Consider the following 27,583-nt stretch of genomic DNA (forward strand, 5'->3'; position numbering starts at 1 on the left):
TACCGGACACTACCCGCGTGCGGTTATACCGTTGCCGGTGGGGTGTAGGTTGGGCCTGTGGGCAGTTTTCTGGGGTCGCAGCAGACACGGGCCTCTTCGGCAGTGACCACCCCCCGGACGCCGTCACGTTGTCCATGTGCAGCCAGTGCAGCGAGTGCTGCCACGGGGGCAGCAAGGACGGGGGCGGGGGGAGGGCGCGGGGGCGGCGGGGGCGGCGCGGGGACGAGGACGACGACGACGACGAAGACGAAGAGGACGCGGCCGTCGACGGGTCGGCGTCGCGCCGCCAGGGGCAGGCCGGGGCGCGGCCCGGCGAGCCGTGCGACGTGGAGGAGGAGGAGGAGGAGGAGGACGACGAGGACTCGAGCAGCGCCGACAGCAGCAGCCAGCGGGGAGTCCCCGCCGCGCTGCGCCAGCCTGCGGGGGTCCCCCGCGCAGCAGGTGTGCCAACTGCGCAGCCGCAAACTCCCTGCACTCTTTCCCCCCTGCTCACCGCCTAGCACGCATTTTCTTGGCCGTTATCCCACACCACACCAGAAGCCTTTTCTACTTTTATATCGTTGATGTTAGCCATTTTCTTTTCTTTTACAGTGCAATATTGCATGCTTCATGCATCGTGTTAAGTTTGCTACAGCTCCATTAACGGGCACGTGATGGTTCCTTCCTCCCATTTTGCCACGTTTCTCTTGTCAAGCCATGTCACTGCGCTGACTCCATACAGTACTTCACTGCCATGAACTGCGTCACCACTGGGGGTGGGGGGTTCACATGGACGCCTGATAGCACCGCGACACAGCTATTAGTGTGTTCTTTTAACTCTTCTTTGTGCAAGGAGCGTTTCTTACAAGGAGAAACTATCTGTACGATGATGTAGGTTAAGATCCTAAGTATCACACGTTCCAGCCATTCACCCTCGTGGACCCTAGTTTGCGAGTAACTGACGAAAAACAAAATCAGAATTTTGCGTGGGATTCAGTAGTGTTGAAAATGGGACGTTATATAGTTTGAATGCGTGGTATAATATATAGAATAACAGCTTCATGTGCTAGGAGATTGTGGGTTCGAATATCATTAGATGCAATAATTCTTTTATTTTTTTTCGGTTCCAACCTTTATCGAAATAACATCCATCATTTTTTTTTATTCAGTCAATTGATTAAAATGAGCCGGCCGGAGTGGCCGAGCGGTTCTAGGCGCTACAGTTAACCAGTTAAATCCCATAGTGCTCAGAGCCATTTGAACCATTTTTTATTAAAATGAAATCTTTCGATTCCCTTACTTTATCAAATCATTTTAATCACCATATGAACCTTTACATTTGTTTCGTTTTCTGTTTATATCATATTTTTGCAGTCTTAAATTTTGTGAATATGAATTTAATTTTATTAACCAATTATAATATTCAATTATCTGAAAATGCTGTTGTATCAGCTAAAAAGCAAAAAATGAAATAATCTATTTATCTTTGTGGAATGGTCTGAAAAATGTATTTTTCGTTACCAGATGTGCAGTTTTGTTTTGCACGGTAATCGTCGTACAAACATTTAAAACACACTCTAAATTCATATTGCACGATGGATAAAGTAACGTAGATGAAAATTAAAATGAAAAACGGGTTTATAAGTAAAATAAAATTCAAGCAAAATGAAGAATAGATATAATGATCGCAACAATGTAGACGAAGAAAAACAGGGTGATAAAACAAAAGGAATTAAATCGAAATTAAAACATAAAATTAATTAAAAACATATGAACATAGATTTCAGGTGGAGAAAGAATCATAGGAAGAAAAATGAGAGCGAATGAAGAAACTGATGTTGCGATTAAAAATATGTGACGAAGGAAAAGAAATTAGAAATTGCATTTCAGTCAATGAAGTGAATAAAAATTGTGATGAAAGTCATTTCGATAAAGATTTGAGAATTAAAATACACTGAAGAGCGAAAGAAACTGGTACACCTGCTTAATACTGTGTAGGACCCCCGCGAGCACGCAGAAGTGCCGCAACACGACGTGGCATGGACTCCACTGTGTGAAGTAGTGCTGGAGGGAACTGAAACCATGAATCCTGCAGGGCTGTCCATGAAGCCGTAAGAGTACGAGGGGTGGATATATGTTCAATAATGTTCATGTCTGGGGAGTTTGGCGGCCAGAGGAAGTGTTTAGACTGAGAAGAGTGTTCCTGGAGCCACTCTGTAGCAATACTGGACGTGTAGGGTGTCGCATTGTCCTGCTGGAATTTCCCCAGTCCGTCGAAATACACAATGGACACGATTGGATGCAGGTGATCAGACAGGATGCTTAGGTGCGTGTCACCTGTCAGAGTCGTATCTAGACGTATCAGAAATCCCGTATCACTTCATCCCACACGCTCCACACCATTACAGAATCTTCACCAGCTTCAACAGTCCCTTGCTGACATGCAGGGTCCATGGATATATGAGGTTGTCACCATACCCGTACACGTCCATCCGCTCGATACAATCTGAAACGAGACTCGTCCCACGAGGCAACATGTTCCCAGTCATCTACAGTCCAATGTTGGTGTTGACGGGCCCAGACGAGGCGTAAAGCTTTGTGTCGTGCAGTCATTAAGGGTACACGAGTGGGGCTTCGGTTCCGAAAACCCGTAGCACTGATGTTTCGCGTTGAATGGTTCGCACGCGGCCGCTTGTCGATGGTCCAGCATTGAAATCTGCAGCAACTGGCGGAAGGGTTGCAATTCTGACACGTTGAACGATTCTCTTCAGTCGTCGTTGGCCCCGTTCTTGCAGGATCTTTTTTCGGCCGCAGCGATGCCGGAGATGCCGGATATTCACAGTGCACTCGTGAAATGGGCGTACGGGAAAATCCCCACTTCATCGCTCCCTCGGAGATGGTGTGTTCCATCGTTCGTGCGCCGACTACAACACCACGTTCAAACTCACTCAAATCTTGGTAAACTGCCATTGTACCAGCAGTAACCGATCCAAAAACTGCGCCAGACACTTGTGTTATACAGGGTGTTACAAAAAGGTACGTCCAAACTTTCAGAAAACATTCCTCACACACAAATAAAGAAAAGATGTTATGTGGACATGTGTCCGGAAACGCTTAATTTCCATGTTAGAGCTCATTTTAGTTTCGTCACTATGTACTGTACTTCCTCGATTCACCGCCACTTGGCCCAATTGAAGGTAATGTTGACTTCGGTGCTTGTGTTGACATGCGACTCATTGCTCAACAGTACTAGCATCAAGCACATCAGTACGTAGCATCAACAGGTTAGTGTTCATCACGAACGTGGTTTTGCAGTCAGTGCAATGTTTACAAATGCGGAGTTGGCAGATGCCCATTTGATGTACGGATTAGCACGGGGCAATAGCCGTGGCGCGGTACGTTTGTATCGAGACAGATTTCCAGAACGAAGGTGTCCCGACAGGAAGACGTTCGAAGCAATTGATCGGCGTCTTAGGGAGCACGGAACATTCCAGCCTATGACTCGCGACTGGGGAAGACCTAGAACGACGAGGACACCTGCAATGGACGAGGCAATTCTTCGTGCAGTTGACGATAACCCTAATGTCAGCGTCAGAGAAGTTGCTGCTGTACAAGGTAACGTTGACCACGTCACTGTATGGAGAGTGCTACGGGAGAACCAGTTGTTTCCGTACCGTGTACAGCGTGTGCAGGCACTATCGGCAGCTGATTGGCCTCCACGGGTCCACTTCTGCGAATGGTTCATCCGACAATGTGTCAATCCTAATTTCATGCAAATGTTCTCTTTACGGATGAGGCTTCATTCCAACGTGGTCAAATTGTAAAATTTCACAATCAGCACGTGTGGGCTGACGAGAATCCGCACGCAATTGTGCAATCACGTCATCAACACAGATTTTCTGTGAACGTTTGGGCAGGAACTGTTGGTGATGTCTCGATTGGGCCCCATGTTCTTCCACCTACGCTCAATGGAGCACGTTATCATGATTTCATACGGGATACTCTACCTGTGCTGCTAGAACGTGTGCCTTTACAAGTACGACACAACATGTGGTTCATACACGATGGAGCTCCTACACATTTCAGTCGAAGTGTTTGTACGCTTCTCAACAACAGATTCGGTGACCGACAGATTGGTAGAGGCGGACCAATTCCGTGGCCTCCACGCCCTCCTGACCTCAACCCTCTCGACTTTCATTTATGGGGGCATTTGAAAGCTCTTGTCTACGCAACCCCGGTACCAAATGTAGAGACTCATCGTGCTCGTATTGTGGACGGCTGTGATACAATACGCCATTCTCCAGGGCTGCATCAGCGCATCAGGGATTCCATGCGACGGAGGTGGATGCATGTATCCTCGCTAACGGAGGACATTTTGAACATTTCCTGTAACAAAGTGTTTGCAGTCACGCTGGTACGTTCAGTTGCTGTGTGTTTCCATTCGATGATTAATGTGATTTGAAGGGAAGTAATAAAATGAGCTCTAACATGGAAAGTAAGCGTTTCCGGACACATGTCCACATAACATATTTTCTTTCTTTGTGTGTGTGAGGAATGTTTCCTGAAAGTTTGGCCGTACCTTCTTGTAACACCCTGTATATAGGCGTTGCCGACCGCAGCACCGTACTCTGTTTACATATCTGTGTTTGAATACGCATGCTTATACCAGTTTCTCTGGAGTTTCGGTATAAGAACTTAGTGCACCTCACAAGATTCGAACCTCGAACCTCCTGCATGCGAAGCCTTCATCCTATCCATTACACCACCCCACCAGCCTGAATCATCTGCCGTTTGTGACGCTACTGAGCGTCACAATTTCGAATTAGTTTTTCGTTAATTACTGGCAAACGAGGATCCAGGGTGAATGTCTGCATTGTGTTATACATGGGATCTTAACATACATCATCATATACATAGTCTCAAAAAAGTCTATCGTATTTCTGGACCTCCCTTTGTTAGTATGTGACATGAATGTTTCTCGTTTCTATAAGAGGAGTAGATAGGAGGCAAAACCATATCTTTCTGATTCCCCGTTTGTAATCCACAGCTGCATATGAGCATCTCCTTCGCCACTTGTTCGACACTTTTAAGTTTGCTTCAAGAGCACTGTTTTTATTTCCACTTGTATGCTGCTGACAGATACTGCTGTGGCGTAGAATGAGTTAAATCTATTTTAAGATAAGTGGTATGTACATTGGTAGCACTGTATTTTTCTTACAGATGGGCTGTATCTTGGTATGAATTGTACCAGGTAAAGTAGACGACAATACTTAAAAACTCAGTGCTCAGCACAAGGTATGGTACTTCTTTTATCTAAAGATCGATGCTTTCTGTTCTCTATGGTAGCAAGGACATGTGTGGTAATAGAGTCGCGGATCATCTTTCTTGAGGTAATGTACAAATTATGTTTCACAGTATGATGGCGGAACATCGAATGGAGGAACGTCAAAGAACAATTTTGTAAGTACATTTTGCCATAAAATGCAGAGTCAAAAATAATGCGTGAGGAACAGGTACAAAAAAAATGTAGAAATTAACAATGAAGTTAAAAAAGAATTGATAACGTTTTCTTCGATGGTGTGACTTTTAGACTACGATTTGATGGACAGATAAACAAAGAAGTATCAGATTTTGTTTGTAAAATTAAGTTGTTGATGTTTCTGGAGTAGAAACTTCACATTCTATGTGTATTACCTGTATTTCTGCACGGCAACTCGTGTGTTAATATACTTCTCGTCTAATGTTTTGAAACTTAGTTTTTGTTAATCTACAGTGGGTTATAAAAAAACGTGAAACACGCAACTGGGGAGGAGAAAAGAAATGAAACTTCACAAAAACAAAATTATTTATATTAAATAAACAAAAAATCAATATAATAAAATAAATAATCAAGACATCCTGATTTGCACAGAAAAATTTTCAGTGTAAGTGAAATACATAACTAATAAGTTATATCTTGAACCTCTTCCTAGATAGACTTTCCAGTACATCTACTAACGGCTTATCTAAATTGAAGCTACCTTAAAATAATTATAATGGAATCATCAATAATGAGAGCGACAGGCGATGTGTACACACCTCAGAACCAATATCAGTTAAATTAAATAAATCAAATTACTATCGAATCCACCTTCATCGACAGTATTTCACCATCGACACCGTTATAAAGAAAAATCTATTGTAACCCACTTCCTCTTAATTATTAGCTGCACCTTGACCTGAAATATTTTATAATTATAAATCCTGAGAATTATAACTCTAAAAAGATTCTCTGATAACGGAGATATACAAACAAGTAAATTAAGTAGAGTAAATCGTGTATTACCAATCACGGGGTAGGTTCCTCTGAATGGAATGAGATACCGCAAAATTCGTTGGGTTTAAAGACCTTAACTAATAGTACCCTGGTAAATAAGGTTGCAACTCCTCTAGCCCAGATGCACGAACGGGTCTGCTTGGGAAGGATTTCGTATAAAGACAGTGTATTCTCTACTCAGACAAGCTGACCCATAACTGAATAACTGCTTGAACTGTTCTATCCTGGAGTCCGGCACTCGGCCATAGTTCATGTCACACACACGTTTTTCAGGGTCAGATGGGGGTATCTTGCTGGTCACGGGACTACCTTAAGATCACGCATGCCGTTCATAGAGACACGTGCTTTGTACAGACAGAAGTTCTTCTGCTGAAAAATGGCACCAAAATACACTACTGCCCATTAAAATTGCTACACCAAGAAGAATTGCAGATGATAAATGGATATTCATTGGACAAATATATTCTACTAGAACTGACATGTGATTACATTTTCACTCAGTTTGGATGCATACATCCTGAGAAATCAGTACCCAGAACAACCACCTCTGGCCGTAATAACGGCCTTGATACGTCTGGGCATTGAGTCAAACAGAGCTTGGATGGCGTGTACAGGTACAGCTGCCCATACAGCTTCAACACGATACCACAGTTCATCAAGAGTAGTGACTGGCGTATTGTGACGAGCCAGTTGCTCGGCCACCGTTGACTAGACGTTTTCAATTGGTGACAGATCTGGAGAATGTGCTGGCCAGGGCAGCAGTCGAACATTTTCTGTATCCAGAAAGGCCCATACACGACCTGTAACATGCGGTCGTGCATTAGCCTGCTGAAGTGTAGGGTTTTGCTGGGATCGAATGAAGGGTAGAGCCACGGGTCGTAACACATCTGAAGTGTAACGTCCACTGTTCAAAGTGCCGTCAGTGCGAACAAGCGATGAACCAAACGTGTAATTAATTGCACCCCATACCATCACGCTGGGTGATACTTCAGTATGGCGATGACGATTACGCGCTTCCAATGTGCGTTCACCGCGATGTCGCCAAACACGGATGCGAACATCATGGTGCTGTAAACAGAACCCGGATTCGTCCGAAAAAATGACGTTTTGCCATTCGTGCACCCAGGTTCGTCGTCGAGTACACCATCGCAGGCGCTCCTGTCTGTGATGCAGCGTCAAGGGTAACCGCAGCATAGGTCTCCGAGCTGATAGTCCGTGCTGCTGCAAACGTCGTCGAACTGTTGGTGCAGATGGTGGTTGTTTTGCAAACTTCTCCATCTGGTGACTCAGGGATCGAGACGTGACTGCACGATCCGTTACAGCCGTGCAGATAAGATGCCTGACATCTCGACTGCTAGTGATACGAGGCCGTTGAGATCCAGCACGGCGTTCCGTATTACGCTCATGAACCCACCGATTCCATATTCTGCTAACAGTCAGTGGATCTCGACCGAGGCGAGCAGCAATGTCGCGATACGATAAACCGCAATCTCGATAGGCTACAATCAGACCTTTATCAATGTCGGAAACGTGATGTTACGCATTTCTCCTCCTTACACGAGGCATCACAACAACGTTTCACCAGGCAACGCCGGTCAGCTGCTATTTGTGTATGAGAAATCGGTTGGAAACTTTCCTCGTGTCAGCACGTTGTAGGTGTGGCCACTGGCGCCAACCTTGTGTGAATGCTCTGAAAAGCTAATCATTTGCATATCACAGCGTCTTCTTCCTGTCGGTTAAATTTCGCGTCTGTAGCACTTCATCTTCGTGGTGTAGCAATTTTAATGGCCAGTAGTGTAGTACCACATTAGAGGTAGTTTTATTAGGTCTCTCCACATTCGTTCCTTTTACTGTGTGTCAGGGCGCTGATGACCTCGATGTTGAGCGGCCATAAACCCCAACACACACACACACACACACACATTAGAGGTAACAGATGAGGATGTCCATGATGTAGCACTCTGGCATTAGAGTTTCATCAGTCACTAGCAGTCGCGACCTGAAGCCACAGCCAATGGCTCCCCACACTAGGAGTAGAGTCTGCGCAGAATAACATGGTTGGCAGATGCGCAGTCAGCACGGCAAACATGGGGAGAGTGGTATGGTGGGGGTGAGCGGCTCGCGGCGCTCCGGGGGAAATGCTGAGCGCTGGAGGGGAGTTGCCGTTCTGTTTGTAAATATTAAGTGGAGTCCACATTATCATGGCGACCATTCAAGAACACCTGTCACTTCTGCTTTTGTTTGCATCAAAAAAGGGTTGTGCCGAAAATGCAACAAAAGCAGCGATTTATTTTCGCCTGGCTTGTTAATGATTTGTAACTTTCAGAGAAGCGTCACGAGTGGCGAATTTTGAGTAAAACCTACACACCTCTCGTGTTGCCATGTTAAAATTTGAAACTTCCTGGCAGATTAAAAGTGTGTGCCCGACTGAGACTCGAACTCGAACTGGTTCGCAGGAGAGCTTCTGTAAAGTTTGGAAGGTAGGAGACGAGATACTGGCAGAAATAAAGCTGTGAGTACCGGGCGTGAGTCGTGCTCCGGTAGCTCAGTTGGTAGAGCACTTGCCCGCGAAAGGCATTGGTCCCGAGTTCGAGTCTCGGTCGGGCACACAGTTTTAATCTGCCAGGAAGTTTCATATCAGCGCACACTCCGCTGCAGAGTGAAAATCTCATTCTGATGTTAAAATTTGCTTCTTTTGCCAAAAGACAATGGTTTTTACACACTCTCACCTCCCTAACATGTCGTCCAGATGCAACTGTGACAGAATTCTGAAACAGTGGTGTACAACATTTTATCGAATGTTGTTGTTGTTTTGGTCTTCAGTCCAGAGACTGGTTTGATGCAGCTCTCCATGCTACTCGATCCTGTGCATGCTTCTTCATCTCCCAGTACCTACTGCAACCTACATCCTTCTGAATCTGCTTAATGTATTCATGTCTTGGTCTCCCTCTACGATTTTCATCCTCCCAGTGCTAAATTGATGATCCCTTGATGCCTCAGAATATGTCCTACCAACCGATCCCTTCTTCTAGTCGAGTTGTGCCACAAACTCCTCTTCTCCCCAATTCTATTCAATACCTCCTCATTAGTTATGTGTTCTACCCATCTAATCTTCAGCATTCTTCTGTAGCACCACATTTCGAAAGCTTCTATTCTCTTCCTGTCTAAACTATTTATTGTCGGTGTTTCACTTCCACATGTGGCTACACGCCATACAAATACTTTCAGAAATGACTTCGTGACACTTAAATCTATTCTCGATGTTAACAAATTTCTCTTCCTCAGAAACGCAGTCATTTTGCTCCCCACATAGCAAAACTCATTTACTACTTTAAGCGTCTCATTTCCTAATCTAATTCCCTCAGCAGCAACCGACTTAATTCGACTACATTCCATTATCCTCGTTTTGCTTTTGTTGATGTTCTTCTTATATCCTCCTTGCAAGACACTGTCCATTCCGTTCAACTGCTCTTCAGGTCCTTAGCTGTCTCTGACAATGTCATCGGCGAACCTCAAAGTTTTTATTTCTCCTCCATGGATTTTAATACGTACTCAAAATTTTTCTTTTGTTTCCTTTACTGCTTGCTCAATCTACAGATTGAATAACATCGGGGATAGGCTACAACCCTGTCTCACTCCCTTCCCAACCATTGCTTCCCTTTCATGCCCCTCGACTCTTATAACTGCCATCCGTTTTCTGTACAAATTGTAAATAGCCTTTCGCTTCCCTGTAGTTTACCCCTGCCACCTTTAGAATTTGAGAGTATTCCAGTTAAGATTGGCAAAAGCTTTCTCTAAGTCTACAAATGCTAGAAACGTAGATTTGCCTTTTCTTAATCTATCTTCTAAGATAAGTCTTAGGATCAGTATTGCCTCACGTGTTCCAACATTTCTTCGGAATCCAAACTGACCGTCGCCAAGGTCGGCATCTACTAGTTTTTCCATTCGTCTGTAAAGAAATTGTGTTAGTGTTTTGCAGCCGTGACTTATTAAACTGATAGTTCGGTAATTTTCACATCTGTCAACGCCTGCTTTCTTTGGGATTGGAATTATTATATTCTTCTTGAAGTCTGAGGGTATTTCGCCTATCTCATACATCTTGCTCACCAGATGGTAGAGTTTTGTCAGGACTGGCTCTCCCAAAGCCGTCAGTAGTTCCAATGGAATGTTGTCTACTCCCGGGGCCTTGTTTCGACTCAGGTCTTTCAGTGCTCTGTCAAACTCTTCACGCAGTATCGTATCTCCCATTTCACCTACATCCCCTTGCATTTCCATAATATTGTCCTCAAGTACATCACCCCTGTATAGATCCGCTATATACTCCTTCCACCTTTCTGCTTTCCCTTCTTTGCTTAGAACTGGGTTTCCATCTGACAAGGAAACCTCGACATTGCACCCTTGAACACAGATCAATCGAGAAAACAGGAAGAAGCTGTGTGGAACTATGAAAAAAATAAGCAAAATATACAAACTGAGTAGTCTATGCGCAACATACGCAACATCAAGGACAATGTGAACTCGGGAGCGCCGTGGTTCCGTGGTTAGGGTGAGCAGGTCGTTGGTTCAAGTCTTCCCTCGAGTGAAAAGTTTAATTTTTTATACAATCAACTTCACTCTCCAAAATTCCAGGACATGTTCAGATTTCCTTGTACATATGCAGGACTTGACGGTTTACACAAGGAAAAATTTGGAAATGTTAAAAACATATTTTTTGACAGACCACAGGGAAAACTGTGCGACTGTGAAACTGTTGCATTCATTTGTTGCAGCTTATGTGACAAACTCTAATGTTTTCATCACTTTTTTGGGAGTGATTGTCACATCCACAAGAAAACCTAAATCGGGCAAGGTAGAAGAATCTTTTCACCCATTCGCCAAGTGTACAAGTAAAGTGGGTCGACAACATATTCCTGCCATGTGACGCACATGCCGTCACCAGTGTCGTATAGAATATATCAGACGTGTTTTCCTGTGGAGGAATCGGTTGACCTATGACCTTGCGATCAAATGTTTTCGGTTCCGATTGGAGAGGCACGTCATTTCGTCTACTAATCGCAAGGTTTTGCGGTGCGGTCGCAAAACACAGACACTAAACTTATTATAGTGAAAAGAGACGTCAATGAACGAACGGACGGATCATAACTTTGCAGAAATAAAGAAAGTAAAATTTTCAGTCCAGGGAAGACTTGAACCAAGGACCTCTCGTACCGCAGTTACTCACGCTAACCACGGGACCACGGCGCTGCTGAGCTCACGTTCTCCTTGATGTTGCCTATCTTGCGCATGGACTACTCAGTTTGTATATTTTGCTTATTTTTTTTCGTAGTTCCACACAACTTCTTCCTGTTTTCTCGATTGATCTGTGTTCAGTTTTTCAAGGCCTATCCACTGTGCCAACTTATAACTCAATCTGAGGGGGGTGCGATGGGGAGGTTCCCTTGTGAGCTCTTGATATTCATACGAGTGGTTCTCTTTTCTCCAAAGGCCTCTTTAATTTCCCTGTAGGCAGTATCTATCTTAACGCTAGTGATATATGTCTCTGTCATTGAATATCTTGTGTAAAATCGTCTGAGAAAGACTGCGGGGCATTCACCTCGGTTCTGTCATCACCGAAAGGGTTCCTCCGCTTCCAAACAAACGAATGAACTCACCCAGCGCTTTGGACTAAAAATGGTCTCTGCACATCGGCCACCGTATCCTGCGCGGTCTCTTAACACTGATGTGCCTCTGCAAAAGAGTGGCACCTTCCCCAGGTCGCCCCATATTCGCCGACGATGGTTTGTTCAAAATGGCTCTGGGCACTATGGGACTTAACAGCGGAGGTCATCAGTCGCCTAGAACTTAGAACTACTTAAACCTAACTAACATAAGGACATCACACACATCCGTGCCCGAGGCAGGATTCGAACCTGCGACCGTAGCGTCACTTAAATGAACGCTTTTAAATGAACGCTTGTTCTTACCTTCTCTGTGCTGGCGCGCAGCAGCGTGAGGCGAGTGTTTGCGCTGGAGGGTGCCAAACTGCCCGTCACGAAACTGAGCCCACTTGTTGGGCAGCTTAACACACGAGGTCAACCACCCCAGTGTGCGAGAATTTCGTAATGTCTGCCTTGGACCGGAGCGAACGAGATTTCTCTCTCCGGTGAAAATCAGCAGGCGGGCTCGAGCGAACTGCATTCCGTCGCCGGCCGGAGTGGCCGTGCGGTTCTAGGCGCTACAGTCTGGAACCGAGCGACTGCTACGGTCGCAGTTTCGAATCCTGCCTCGGGCATGGATGTGTGTGATGTCATTAGGTTAGTTACGTTTCATTAGTTCAAAGTTCTAGGCCACTGATGACCTCAGAAGTTAAGTCGCGTAGTGCTCAGAACCATTTGAACTTTTTTTTTTTTTTGTGCATTCCGTCGTGTTCGGTTCACATTCGCTACTGTTCGCTCGTCGTCTATCAAAGGAATTTCGCCTCCTCTCCGCTTCGGCGGTAGTGGCACAGAAAGCTTTTCGTCTGCTATCCTGAAGGTAAGCCACAACATAAAGACAGAAACAATGCGGACAGGGACTGCAGTTTATGATATATGACTCACAGATTCGCGTTAGTACAAATATCTAGGAGTAATATCTCACTCACAATGGTAAACAAGGTTATTGTCATCTTCATCGTCTTCAAGGATTAGACCTCTTGCCCCCATTCGCAGAATTCTTCTCGCTGTGTGTTTAAGCGAGTCGGCCGCTCGTGGTCTCGCTATCACGTTCTCGCTGCCCGAGCTCGGGGTCCCGGGTTTGATTCCGGGCGTGGTCAGCGATTTTCACCTGCCTCGAGATGACTGGGTGTTTGTGTTGTCCTCATCATTTCATCACCATTCATGAAAGTGGCGAAATTCGGCTGAGCAAAACTTGGGACTTCGTACGGGCGCTGATAACCGCGCATAGAGCGCCCCACAACACTAAACATCATCATCATCATCATCATCATCTTTAAGCGACATCCAGCGTTCCTCTCGCCGGCTAGATTATATTGAATTACCGCTTCAGTCACTCTCTCATTAGACATACGTTGGGCATAGTCTTTCCTGTTCAATCGGTATTTTTCAATTGTACTTCTAATATGTTCAAGATTGCTATCCTGAGTGAAAGTGAAGATGAATTACATGATCTGCTGAACGGAATGGGCTAATCAGTACACAGTATGGCTTGAGAGTAAATCGGAGAAAGACGAGGGTAGTGAGAAAGAGTGGAAATGAGAACAACGAGAAACTTAACATCAGGATTGATGGTAACGAAGTAGATGAAGTTAATGAATTCTACTAGCTAGGCAGTAAAATAACCAATGACGAATGCAGCAAGGAGGACATCAAAAGCAGACTAGCACTGGCAAAAAGAGCATTCCTGGCCAGGATAAGTCTGGTAGTGTCAAACATAGGCCTTAATTTTAGGAAGTAATACTTGAGAATGCACGTCTGGAGGACAGTTTTGTATGGTACTGAATCGTGGACTGTGGGAAAACCGGAACACACGAGAATCTAAACATTTGGGATGTGGTGCTACAGATGAATGCCGAAAATTAGGTGGACTGATAATGTGTGCATTGAGGAAAGGGATATGCGGAAAACACTGACAAGGAGAAGGGAGAGATGTTAAGGCATGAGGGAGTGACTTCCATGGTACTAGAGGGAGCTGTAGAGGGCAAAAACTGTAGAGGAAGACAGAGATTGGAATACGTCAAGCAAATAATTGAGGACGTAGGTTGCAAGTGCTACTCTGAGACGCAGAGGTTAGCACAGGAGAGGAATCCGTGTCCTGTCAGACGGCTGATGACTAAAAAAAAAAAAAAAAAAAAGAAAAAAAAGTTCGACATTTAGCTCTTTTAATATCGGTACATTTTTTGCGGTCCACCAAAGAATATACCGCTAGGAAACGGAGGAACCTCATCTCTGGTAACTCGATTCTCCGTAATTCATCAGATGTTAGGGTCCTACACAACATTCCTTACTCCACAGCAGCGAAGGTAACTTGTACACTGCGATTTATCGCCTTTCCTGTAAACGTGGCATACCAAAACTTCATTCCATCCGTCTGGTACATGTCCACTCAGCCAGCAAACAGTGATAAAATTTAAGAGTCTGTGCTTTAGTTGATCAGATGCATTTTTAACCAGTGCCATCTCTACATCATCAGTGCCAGGGGCCTTTTTATTTTTTGTTAGCTCCAGAATTTCAGTATTTGAAGATTAAACTGTATTTTATGGGCTCAGAAGGTTATAATGAAAACACTAGGGGGAAAAAATCTTCAAAACAATAATTAGAACCATTTTGACATAAATGGATCAGAACCCGGACATTTAAATCCCAGTTACTGCTAATATTTATGGCAACTGAGATAGAAACTCTTCTGTTCCTGACGTTTCGTCCAGGACTGCATTGCACATCCTCAGAGCCGCTCCTCCGCTGAGTCTTGCCGACTGACCGGTCTCGACGTCCGAGAGCGACATATATGCTGATGGAAAGGGTGCGTGGTCGAAGTAACACGTGATGAGCAGAGATAATCCTTGTCAAAGATAAAATTTAACTATCGATTGTCGTCTTCTCAAAGATAAAATTGTCTAGCGATTCTGCAGAGCTACTGTCCATGTGTCCCTAAGTTTCATTGCCTCCTCTTTCCTACTAAAATTATCCTGGCTTCTATACATAGTCGTGGATAATCATTCGACGTTGTAGATAAAATTTCTGCTTCATACATAGTCGTGGATAATCATTCGACGTTGTAGATAAAATTTCTGTTTCAGAAAACTTCACGTTGTGGTTTCCTGACTGAAGGGCATGCTCTGCTACAGCTGATTTCTCTATTTTTGCTAGTCGGCAAAAACTTTTGTGCTCTTATTATCCAACATATTACGCATACATAGGAAAAGAAATCCACTACTGTGCAGGTAGACTGTTGATGGCAAACAATTGGAGACAGCGTCTGCCGTAAAATATCTAGGCGCAACTATCCAGAGCGACCTTAAGTGGAATGACCATATAAAACAGATAGTGGGAAAAGCACACACCGGACTCAGATTCATCGGAAGAAACTTAATGAAATGTAACTCATCCACGAAAGAAGTGGCTTATAAGGCGCTTGTTCGCCCGATTCGTGACTATTGTTCATCTACGAAGGTTGAAACGTTAATAGTGGCAACTATTTGTTTACAGCTCGTACAAAATAACCACGTGTTTCAAAGTTTTAGTGACGTTCAAAGTAGTCACCAGCATTGTGTATAACCCGTTGCCAGCGATGTGGAAGTCGTAGGATACTCTTAGCAGTGCCAGTTGTGTTGACAGTTGGAGCGGCGCGGTCTATTGCCCGACGAATTTGTATCAGTTCTGAAGCGAATGCCGTGAAGTGTTTTTTCAGTTTAGAAATCGAGTTGAACTCTCGAGGGCTTAAGTCAGGGGAGTGCAGCAGGTGGTATAGCACTTAGCAGACCTATCAGTCAAACAAATCAGTAACAGCTTGCACTGAACGTGCTTGAGCATTGTCCTGCAAAATGATGATCGGGCCCTGCAGAAAGTGTCATCACTTCCGTCTCTAAGGTGTCGCTTTTTGCAACACAACCTACTACCAAAAAAATGGTTCAAATGGCTCTGAGCACTATGGGACTCAACTGCTGAGGTCATTAGTCCCCTAGAACTTAGAACTAGTTAAACCTAACTAACCTAAGGACATCACAAACATCCATGCCCGAGGCAGGATTCGAACCTGCGACCGTAGCGGTCTTGCGGTTCCAGACTGTAGCGCCTAGAACCGCACGGCCACTTCGGCCGGCCAACCTACACCAAGCTTAGAGCCAGAAGTGATGACACTTTCAACAGGACCTGACCATCATTTTGCAGGACAATGCTCAAGCACGTGCAGTGCAAGCTGTTACTGATTTCTTTGACTGATGGCGTAGCTAAGTGCTATACCACCTACTGCATAAATGGTTCAGATGGCTCTAAGCACTATGGGACTTAACATGTGAGGTCATCAGCCCCCTAGAACTTAGAACCACTCAAACCTAACTAACCTAAGGATATCACACACATCCATGCCCGAGGCAGGATTCGAACCTGCGACCGTAGCAGTCCCACGGTTCCGGACTGAACCACCCACTGCACTCCCCTCACTTAAGCCTTTCTCAGTTTAACTCGATATCTAAACTGAAGGAAACACTTCACGGCATTCGCTTCAGAACTGCTACAAATTCGTCGGGCAACAGACCACGCCGCTCGAGCTGTCAACACAACTGGCACTGCTAAGAGTATCCTACGACTTCCACATCGCTGGCAACGGGTTATACACAATGCTGGTGACTACTTTGGTGGTCAGTGAAACTTCGAAAGGCGCATCTACTTTGTACGAACTATAAATAAATAGTTGCCACTATTAAAGTTCCAACCCTTGTATCTGCGATCCCTATCAGGTAGCACTGATAGAGAAGATCCAACGAAGAACGGCGCGTTTCGTCACGGGATCTTTTAGCTGGCGAGAGAACTAAACTCCACTGGCAGACGTTACAAGAGAGGCGTTGCGCATTACGGAGCGTGTCATTCTCAATGGAGAGAAGTCTTCCGAAGTAAGAGTGATTTCAGGTGTGCCGCACTGGAGTGTCGTAGGACCGTTGCTGTTCACAATGTACATAAACGACCTTGTGGATGACATCGGAAGTTCACTGAGGCTTTTTGCAGATGGTGCTGTGGTGTATCGAGAGGTTGTAACAATGGAAAATTGTACTGAAATGCAGGAGGATCTGCAGCGAATTGAGGCATGGTGCAGGGAATGGCAATTGAATCTCAATGTAGACAAGTGTAATGTGCTGCGAATACATAGAAAGATAGATCCCTTACCATTTAGCTACAATATAGCAGGTCAGCAACTGGAAGCAGTTAATTCCATAAACTATCTGGGAGTACGCATTAGGAGTGATTTAAAATGGAATGATCATATAAAGTTGATCGTCGGTAAAGCAGATGCCAGACTGAGATTCATTGGAAGAATCGTAAGGAAATGCAATCCGAAAACAAAGGAAGTAGGTTACAGTACACTTGTTCACCCACTGCTCGAATACTGCTCACCGGTGTGGGATCCGTACCAGATAGGGTTGATAGATGAGATAGAGAAGATCCAACGGAGAGCAGCGCGCTTCGTTACAGGATCATTTAGTAATCGTGAAAGCGTTACGGAGATGATAGATAAACTCCAGTGGAGGACTCAGCAGGAGAGACGCTCAGTAGCTCGGAACGGGCTTTTGTTGATGTTTCGAGAACATACCTTCACCGAAGAGTCAAGCAGTATATTGCTCCCTCCTACGTATATCTCGCGAAGAGACCATGAGGATAAAATCAGAGAGATTAGAGCCCACACAGAGGCATACCATCTTTCCACGAACAATACGAGACTGGAATAGAAGGGAGAACCGATAGAGGTACTCACGGTGCCCTCCGCCACACACCGTCAGGTGGCTTGCGGAGTGTGGATGTAGATGTAGATGTAGATCTGCTGTTGAAATTTCGGGATAGCACTTTTCAGGGCAAGTCGGACAACATGTTACTTCCCCCCCATTTACATCTCGCGTATTGACCATGAGGAGAAAATTCGACAAATAGGGCCAATAGAGGGGCTTACCGACAATCATTCTTCCTACGCACTATCCGCGACTGGAAGAAGACTGGAGGGATCAGATAGTGACACCGAAAGTACCCTCCGCCACACACCATTAGGTGGCTTGCGGCGTATGATGTAGATGTAGATTCTGTGTCGCGAAACAGTAGCTGTTACTATACGCATCTGGACTCATTAAAAACAAATAATATAAACACGCTGCTATGATAGGAGCATGACAGACAGAGGGGAGGGGGTAGTTGGGAGTAGAGATGGGCAAACTCGTTCATCCTTGGGAACTAGTTCACTGCTGATCGTTCTTTTTTTTTGGGAACCGTTCATTTTTACTCGTTCACCGTTCATTTGTGCTCGCTATATCGTTCTTGTGAAAAACTGAAAACTAGTAGTGTAGGTGACTGAAGGATGGAGGGTACCAAGAGGGGGCATTTGCCTCCCCCCCTGGAGTACAGACTTTTTATTCATTACACAATTCTTACACACTTTTAGAAGTAATTCCTGTGATTCTGCAGAACCTGTCGTTTAGCCAACTGTAGCGTTGTGTGGCTGATCGCAGGGAAATAATACAGGGTGTCGCACGGAAAACCGGCCGCGAGTACAGACTGCTCGCCAGTTACGGACGATGTGTTGCCCGTTACGAGCAGATACAACAAACAGACAGACATGTAATAATTAGGCAGTGCAGAAATAACAAGCTAATGCAAGCAACAATGGCGAAACAATCGATGACGATGTGTAGAGAGCTGGAGAAGAGAACATGAAAATCTCACGTGACGCGCATGGGTTATACCTCATGTAGTCTTGTAAACCTGTTGGTGGCTGTTTCCCAACTTAATAGACCACAAGTGTCTTGTATAAAATTCTTCGTTTCGACTTCCACCACATAGCTATGCTACGTTGAAAACAATAATCGTTTACACTGTATATATACTTCACGTTGTCTCTGAGTTCGTAGGCGAAGTAGAGACTTTATGGAAGCATAAAATAAAATGTGGTTTTCTCATACTTGTGTCACACGCTTAGTAAAAATTACGTTTTTATGTTGCAGTATTAACGTTAATGCAGCAGTATTAATAATAATTAAGTTCGCAGTAATAAAGTTTTTGGTTTGAAAGCTCCTTCTGAACAAATGTTTTCGAGATAATAAGTAAATATGATTTTATGGCAATCTATGTCTTTTCAAATGTAGAGGCACCGTTTTTCCTACTGAGCCAAAATGATCCACAACCCACTTTTTTTTTCACCAAGAAACCAAACTAGCAGGTAATGCAAATTGGAAACAACCAAACTTAAAAATAGTTAGAGCCTTCCTAAATGTGATGTTTTGTAGATGAAAGATAAACGAAAATCGTTTTATATGAATTGTCTTGCACTAAAAATTAAGCAAATTATTGAAAGTTAGCTGCTAAATCAAGTCGATGAAACCAAAAAAATATATGAATAACACAATAACGCAGTAAACTTGCCTTGTTATGTCTTCTGCTGTTCATCGATATAATGAAGTGAGCTGATATGCCCTTTTGAAAAGACGTACCTATTACATACAACGTAATTTTTATGTAATTTACGTAACTATAAAATACTTTTTGATTACCGGTCGTGGACGCTGAATGGCCAGAACCGAGTGCAGGAACAGTTTGGAACACATGTGAAATGGGCGAGCGCAGTGAACGAAACGAACAACTGGATACTGAACTAACTAGGAGCAGTCGGCAGTGGAACTGAGACAGGCGGTCGTGCGAAGAACGACGGGGGAGGCCGAGGGAGGCCGAGACTGAGACGAGCACGCGACCCAGGCTGGAACGAGAACTGCAGAAGTGACCGACGCGACCGAAGTGAACTAGTGAACTATGAACCGATCGTTCCTCGTTCCCGGGAACTATAAGTAGACTGCCGCGACAGAAGTGAACTAGTGAACTATGAACCGATCGTTCCTCGTTCCCGGGAACTATAAGTAGGCCGCCGCGACAGAAGTGAACTATGAACCGATCGTTCCTCATTCCTGGGAACTATAAGTAGACCGCCACGACAGAAGTGAACTATGAACCGATCGTTCATCGTTTCCGGGAACTATAAGTAGACCGCCGCAACCGAAGTGAACTATGAATCGATCGTTCCTTGGAATTAGTTCCTCGGTCCTTTCGTTCATCTTGGTGAACCGTTCCTTTGCACCTGTTCGTTCGCGAACTACCCATCTCTAGCTGTGAGGAATTAGAGGCCAATGTCCGCAGCTCGTGGTCTAGCGGTAGCGTTCTCGCTTCCCGCGCACGGGGTCCCGGGTTCGATTCCCGGCGGGGCCGGAAATTTCTCTGCCTCGAGATGGCTGGGTGTTGAGTGTCTTTTCATCATCATTTCATCATCATTGACTCGCAAATCGCCAAAGTGGCGTCAGCTACTAAAGGACTCGCAATTTCGGTGGCCGAACACCCCGCATGGGGTCTCCCGGCCAACAATGCCGTACGATCATTTCATTTCATTTCAGAGGCCAATGGACCACTTGTCAGATTAGATCTAGGAGTAGTGAAATACACAAACAGTGGGACCCGCTATCTTCGGAGTTGGCGTTTTGACATCGCTGCCATCGTCCCTTTTTTCGATGGCTGTAGAGCGGGGGTGGAGGGGGAGGGGGAAGTGACAGGAAACGAGGGCGGCCAGTCAGTTTCGATATATCGATTGGACACGCCGGTCGAGTGCGCGCTGTTGTCAGACGAGGCTGTCCATCATACGCTGGGGTGCGCGTGACCTTTGCGCAACCTGTAACTAACACACACACACACACACACACACACGTACACGTACACGAAAATGAAAAGGGTAGGGCCTACAGGTCGATTCTACTGCGCGGGCGTTGACACGTTACAGCTTGCCCCGCAATTCGCTTGCCACTGTAGTTGTGACAGTTCGCGAGTTAACAAATGGCGCGAGCTACACAGCGGACTGTAAGCTCGTACAAGTTCTCCCCACCTCCGTTCCACTCTCCCTCATAAAAGTGACGGCTGCGGTAGCTTAAACGAAGCTATATTATTATCACTCCCAGTGCTACAATATACGAGGGCTCTTCCGTAGAGGATGATCATAATCTTTTTTTATGATCATAATTTCTCGCGCTGAAATTTAATCTTACGACATTCTGTCAGCTTAATGTGCAGAAACACGCCGAAGTAGTTTCATTGTTGGGACTCCTGGTTCCCGCCTGTGAGAGGCAGGCAAGGTCAGACATGTTCAGTATCGCCAATCGCCACAATGGAGGTTCAAAATGGTTCAAATGGCTCTGAGCACTATGGGACTTAATTTCTGAGGTCATCAGTCCCCTAAAACTGAGAACTACTTAAACCTACCTAACCTAAGGACATCACACACATCCATGCCCGAGGCAGGATTCGAACCTGCGACCGTAGAAGCAGCGCGGCTCCAGACTGAAGCGCTTAGAACCGCTCGACCACAGCGGCCGGCCACTACCACGTCTCCATAGATATTCAGCAAGCGCCTATGAATATCTGCGATGCTCTTGTTTTCCGCCAAAAGAAACTCAGTGGCAGCTCTTATTGGAACGAACCTCATTGTAGATGCCATTTTGAAGGCTACGGTATTGCCGGCACCTACCAGAACATCATGAAACTATAGGGGCTCAAGCTGGAATATTCCAACATGTCCTACAGCAAATTACGCATTCTATGAATCCAAAGTGACTGAGAAATGTGTCGATTTACTTCTATAACGGTCCTCGTAATTTTCATTCTCCACTTGTGCCTCACCATCCACAAATTTTCTTCAGTATTTCTCCTTCTAAATGATGATGATGCTGATGATGATGATTGGTTTGTGGGGCGCTCAACTGCGCGATCATCAGTGCCCGTACAAAGTCCCCATCGTTACAAAGTCCAATTTTTTTCACAGTCCAATCTAGGCACTGTCACAAATGATGACGACGACGACGATGATGATGATGATGATGATGATGATGATGATGAAATGACAGCCGGCCGCTGTGGCCGAGCGGTTCTAGGCGCTTCAGTCTGGATCCGCGCTGCTGCCACGGTCGCAGGTTCGAATCCTGCTTCGGTCATTGATGTGTGTGATGTCCTTAGGTTAGTTAGGATTAAGTAGTTCTAAGTCTAGGGGACTAATGAGCTCAGATGTTAAGTCCCATAGTCCTCAGAGCCATTTGAACCATTTTTTTCATGAAATGACGAGAAGAACACAAACACCCAGTCGCCGGGCAGAGAAAATTCCCAATCCGGCCGGGAATCGAACCCGGGACCCCGCCACTAGACCACGAACTGCGGAGCCTTCTAATTGATGTATGTGCCTTGTAACTTCAGGGAGGACTCACACAGCCAGGGTCTAAACTACACCAAGTGCATCCCCGTGCAAAAATTGTTCAAATGGCTCTGAGCACTATGGGACTTAACATCTAACGTCATCAGTCACCTACAACTTAGAACTATTTAAACCTAACTAACCTAAGGACATCACACACATCCATGCCCGAGGCAGGATTCGAACCTGCGACCGTAGCGGTCGCGCGGTACCAAACTGAAGTGCCTAGAACCGCTCGGCCACATCAGCCGGCTGAACGGCAGGTTGCTCTGATAAAGAAACTTATGAGAATTTAGCTCTTAGAATTACGAGGTGCATTCAAGTTCTAAGGCCTCCGATTTTTTTTCTAATTAACTACTCACCCGAAATCGATGAAACTGGCGTTACTTCTCGACGTAATCGCCCTGCAGACGTACACATTTTTCACAACGCTGACGCCGTGATTCCATGGCAGCGGCGAAGGCTTCTTTAGGAGTCTGTTTTGACCACTGGAAAATCGCTGAGGCAATAGCAGCACGGCTGGTGAATGTGCGGCCACGGAGAGTGTCTTTCATTGCTGGAAAAAGCCAAAAGTCACTAGGAGCCAGGTCAGGTGAGTAGGGAGCATGAGGAATCACTTCAAAGTTGTTATCACGAAGAAACTGTTGCTAACGTTAGCTCGATGTGCGGGTGCGTTGTCTCGGTGAAACAGCACACGCGCAGCCCTTCCCGGACGTTTTTGTTGCAGTGCAGGAAGGAATTTGTTCTTCAAAGCATTTTCGTAGCATGCACCTGTTACCGTAGTGCCCTTTGGAACGCAATGGGTAAGGATTACGCCCTCGCTGTCCCAGAACGTGGACACCATCATTTTTTCAGCACTGGCGGTTACCCGAAATTTTTTTGATGCAGGTGAATCTGTGTGCTTCCATTGAGCTGACTGACGCTTTGTTTCTGGATTGAAAAATGGCATCCACGTCTCATACATTGTCACAACCGACGAAAAGAAAGTCCCATTCGAGCTGTCGTTGCGTGTCAACATTGCTCGGCAACGTGCCACACGGGCAGCCGTGTGGTCGTCCGTCAGCATTCGTGGCACCCACCTGGATGACACTTTTCGCATTTTCAGGTCGTCATGCAGGATTGTGTGCACAGAACCCACAGAAAAGCCAACTCTGGAGGCGATCTGTTCAACAGTCATTCGACGATCCCCCAAAACAATTCTCTCCACTTTCTCAATCGTGTCGTCAGACCCACTTGTGCGAGCCCGAGGTTGTTTCAGTTTGTTGTCACAAGATGTTCTGCCTTCATTAAACTGTCGCACCCACGAACGCACTTTCGACACATCCATAACTCCATCACCACATATCTCCTTCAACTGTCGATGAATTTCAATTGGTTTCACACCACGCAAATTCAGAAAACGAATGATTGCACGCTGTTCAAGTAAGGAAAACGTCGCCATTTTAAGTATTTAAAACAGTTCTCATTCTCGCCACTGGCGGTAAAATTCCATCTGCCATACGGTGCTGCCATCTCTGAGATGTATTGACAATGAACGCGGCCTCATTTTAAAACAATGCGCATGTTTCTATCTCTTTCCAGTCCGGAGAAAAAAAATCGGAGGCCTTAGAAGTTGAATGCACCTTGTACAAGAACGCAACATTATAGGAATAATTTATTGAGATTACTGTTATAATAAAATGTTACGTAATGATTTACCGACGGTTAATCCCTTCAAATAGGAGTCCTCTCTCTTAGGAGAGATTTATTAACGTCAGGAATTTAAAAATTAAGCATGAAACGCAAATTTTTTTATAATTTGCAGTATCCTGTTTCAGTGTAACTGAGCACTGAAAATTTATCTCCATTATCATAAAACTTCACTTAATAACGCATTGACAGTACAGACCATCGAGGTAGAGTATGATAACCAAGAGTGGAGTAAAACATCGCCTATTTAAGTGCTACCATGAACAATAACGTCGTAATTTCCGGAGTCTTAAAGATGTTGGTTCGCATACCATTACATGAATTTTTTTCGTATTGGCGTTGTTAACATGTTCTGTTACTTTCTCATGAATGTAATACAATTATGTTGTGCATTATTGGAAGTCATTTTCATTCAGTGTGATCTGAAAAGGAATGATGAAATAAATATTTAGCGATTTTCCAGTATGTGTTTAGGCAGGAACCTAAGAGGACAGCTTAAATTGCTGCCAGTGAAAGGAGGTTGGTTCAAATGTCTCTGAGCACTATGGGACTTAAATTCTGAGGTCATCAGTCCCCTGGAAGGAGGACCATTAGCATTCATATTCTTCCTTGTCACGAAGTCGATAGTCGATAATGCGGTCGTCGATACTGCGCGGTTTGCGGTAACTGTTGTGAAATCCCCGACAGGCTATTCTGTGACATACTTCATCACACTGAAGGAAGGAAATTTCCGCTCTTGATCATGTCTGTATACTCGGCTCCCACTTTGCACTTATATCATCCAACCAATCCCTTCACTAGACTGTCACGTAAAGCGTAGCAAAATGTCGGCAACAGACGATGCTTACGTAAGTCCACTGATGATGATGATGATGATGTTGTTGTTGTTGTTGTCGTCTTCAGTCCTGAGACTGGTCTGATGCAGCTCTGAATTCTACTCTATCCTGTGCAAGCTTCTTTATCTCCGAATAACTACTGCAACCTCTACATCCTTCTGAATCTGCTTAGTGTATTCATCTCTTGGTCTCCCCCTATGATTTTTACCCTCCACGCTGCCCTCCAGTACTAAATTGGTGATCCATTGCTGTCTCAGAACATGTCCTACCAGCCGATCCCTTCTTCTAGTCAAGTTGTGCCACAAACTCCTCTTCTCCCCAATCCTATTCAATACCACCTCATTAGTTATGTGATCTACCCATCTAATCTTCAGCATCCTTCTGTTTCACCACATTTCGAAAGCTTCTATTCTCTTCTTGTCCAAACTACTTATCGTCCATGTTTCACTCCATAGAAATACTTTCAGAAACGACTTCCTGACAAATCAATACTCGATGTTAACAAATTTCTGTTCTTCAGAAACGCTTTCCTTGCCATTGCCAGTCTACATTTTATATCCTCTCCACTTCGACCATCATCAGTTATTTTGCTCCCCAAAGAGCAAAACTCTTTTACTACTTTAAGTGTCTCATTTCCTAATCTAATTCCCTCAGCATCACCCAACATAATTCGACTACATTCCATCATCCTCGTTTTGCTTTTGTCTATATTATATTTTGTCTATATTATATCCTCCTTTCGAGACACTGTCCATTCCGTTCAACTGCTCTTCCAAGTCCTTTGTTGTATCTGACAGATTTAGAATGTTATCGGCGAACCTCAAAGTTTTTATTTCTTCTCCACGGATTTTAAATGGATTTTAATACCTACTCCGAATTTTTGTTTTGTTTCCTTTACTGCTTGCTCAATATACAGATTGAATAACATCGGGGAGAGGCTACAACCCTGTCTCACTCCCTTCCCAACCACTGCTTCCCTTTCATGTCCCTTGACTCTTATAATTGCCATCTGGTTTCTGTACAAATTGTAAATAGCCTTTCACTCCCTGTATTTTACTCGTGCCACCTTCAGAATGTGAAAGAGAGTATTCCAGTCAACATAAGTGATAATGCAGTTAAAATGTTAAACAATAAGTAAATACGGAGGGATCAGATTCGGAAGATATTAACACAAAGCTTGAAAGACAGTTAAAATTAATCGTAAAATAAATTAAAATTAGTACGAGATTAAAATGCAGAAGAGTGGGGTGATGGTATATTACGTCCTAAAGATGATACATAAACAGATGAAAGCCGGCATAAGTGGCCGAGCGGTTCTAGGCGCTGCAGTCTGGAACCGCGCTACCGCTACGGGCCCAGGTTCGAATCTTGCCTCGGGCATGGATGTGTGTGATGTCCTTAGGTTAGTTGGGTTTAAGTAGTTTAAAGTTCTAGGGGACTGTTGACCTCAGAAGTTATGTCCCATAGTGCCCAGAGCCATTTGAACCATAAACAGATGAAAGATACAATAAATGGAGTACAGAGGCAATCAAATAAATAAATAAAACAGGGAAAATGGGGGAATAGAATGGAACAGGGTGGGCAACGTTGTAAAACTGTGAGGATTAAGGTGATGTTTAGCAGAGGGGAGGTGTTGTGTTGTGTTTGATAATATTAACCCTTTATTTGGCAGTGTTGCTCTCAAGCAACATCAAATTTATGTTGGCCTTATGGTACAACAAACACTTCCCAGTGCCTTTTACTAGCATTGTTGCCTCCAGGCAACGTTCCTTTACACACTGCGAATGCCAGTTGTTGTAATAGTTCAAGGTTTTCCACACCAGATGGCAGTTTGTGCAGTGGTGACACAGAGATCTCGTGTGAGCAATAGGGGTGTCTTATTTTGGCTCTGAAAGAGTGGATTTCAATAAATTGGCGGTAATATTAGCAGATTTTCTTCAAGAAATACCCAGAGGTGAGACTAAAGCAGAGATATTTCAATCTAATATTGTTTTGAATTACGTAAATAGTACAAAACTTTTATGTTGCCTGTAAGTAACATTGCCCATAGCCGAGACATGTGCCATTAGTATATTACATATTCTTACAGCGTGACAGAGTACACATTTTTGTTTTGGGAGCTTTTTAGCTATGGATTCCAGAATATTTTATGGAATTAAAAAAGCGAGAGGAATAGTAGTTCCACCAGAAAACCCGGCTTTGTCTGATCCAAGCGAATCTGAAGACTCTGAACTCCAAGTTTTGGCAGGCTGTAGTGATGATAATTCAGACTATATTCCAGAGCGTCAATCTCAGTTCCATAACCTAGTTATACCAGAAACTGATTCTGATTCAGGAAGTGAAATCTCAGAAGCTGAACATGTGCAAGGACCTTCTGCAGTAAATCCTTCTAGTGCAAGTGTTAGTCAAGTGAAAAAGAAAATTACATAAGCAATCACTTACATGTGGGTAAAGGATGTTATAACTGCTAGGGCAGAAAGTTCTTCTCCTGTGTTTTCTGATGAAGGCAATACACCACTGGGTTATTTCAGAAGATTCTTTGATTCAGAACTCATTGACAAAATTGTGCAGGAAACGAACTTTTACTCTGTGCAACGAACTACCACGTCAGTAAATCAGTAAACACGAATATAAATGAAATGGAACAATTTTTCGGTGTTCTGATATACATAGGTCTTGTTTCTATGCCTTCGTACACTGACTATTGGTCTCAGTCAATGAATTGTGAAAAAATCACCAGCATTTTCAGTTTGAAGCGCTTTCAGAAACTCCGCCGATACGTGCAATTTACCAACAATGAGAATGCTGTGAA

At 44.5% G+C, this 27,583-nt stretch overlaps 1 long non-coding RNA gene across 1 annotated transcript in view; it reads left to right on the forward strand.

The window, feature by feature from the left end:
• Positions 1-348: 348 nt before the first annotated feature.
• The window catches only part of LOC124720445, a 469,216-nt gene continuing 441,981 nt past the window's right edge, over positions 349-27,583 (forward strand). Inside the window, exon 1 of the long non-coding RNA XR_007006159.1 lies at positions 349-441. This is a non-coding gene — a long non-coding RNA (uncharacterized LOC124720445). The remainder of the gene's footprint in view (positions 442-27,583) is intronic.

This window comes from Schistocerca piceifrons, chromosome 11, assembly GCF_021461385.2.
Source record: "Schistocerca piceifrons isolate TAMUIC-IGC-003096 chromosome 11, iqSchPice1.1, whole genome shotgun sequence".
Lineage (NCBI taxonomy): Eukaryota > Metazoa > Arthropoda > Insecta > Orthoptera > Acrididae > Schistocerca > Schistocerca piceifrons.